The following is a 283-nucleotide window of genomic DNA, read 5'->3' on the forward strand; positions in this document are numbered from 1 at the left end:
CTTGCTGAAACAAAGCATCCTGAAGTGAGTGGAAATTGCAAGTTTGTGTGTCGTTAGGAGAGAACGGTGGATTGTGATGGTGGTCGTTTCAACGACTGTAACACTAGTTGAAGAATACTGCTGCTAGCTTATTGGACCACTTTATGTGCTACGTGTCACTTCCATTGAGCCTTTTGGCTATATTTCCTATTTCTATCAAAAGACCTCTTAAAAAAGAAATTTTAATAAAATGCTTGAATTTGGTTAATCATGATTTAGGGCAATAAATTCCTCTGTTTAGGTG

The sequence above is a fragment of the Echinococcus granulosus genome (assembly GCF_000524195.1).
Source record: "Echinococcus granulosus chromosome Unknown EG_S00015, whole genome shotgun sequence".
NCBI lineage: Eukaryota > Metazoa > Platyhelminthes > Cestoda > Cyclophyllidea > Taeniidae > Echinococcus > Echinococcus granulosus.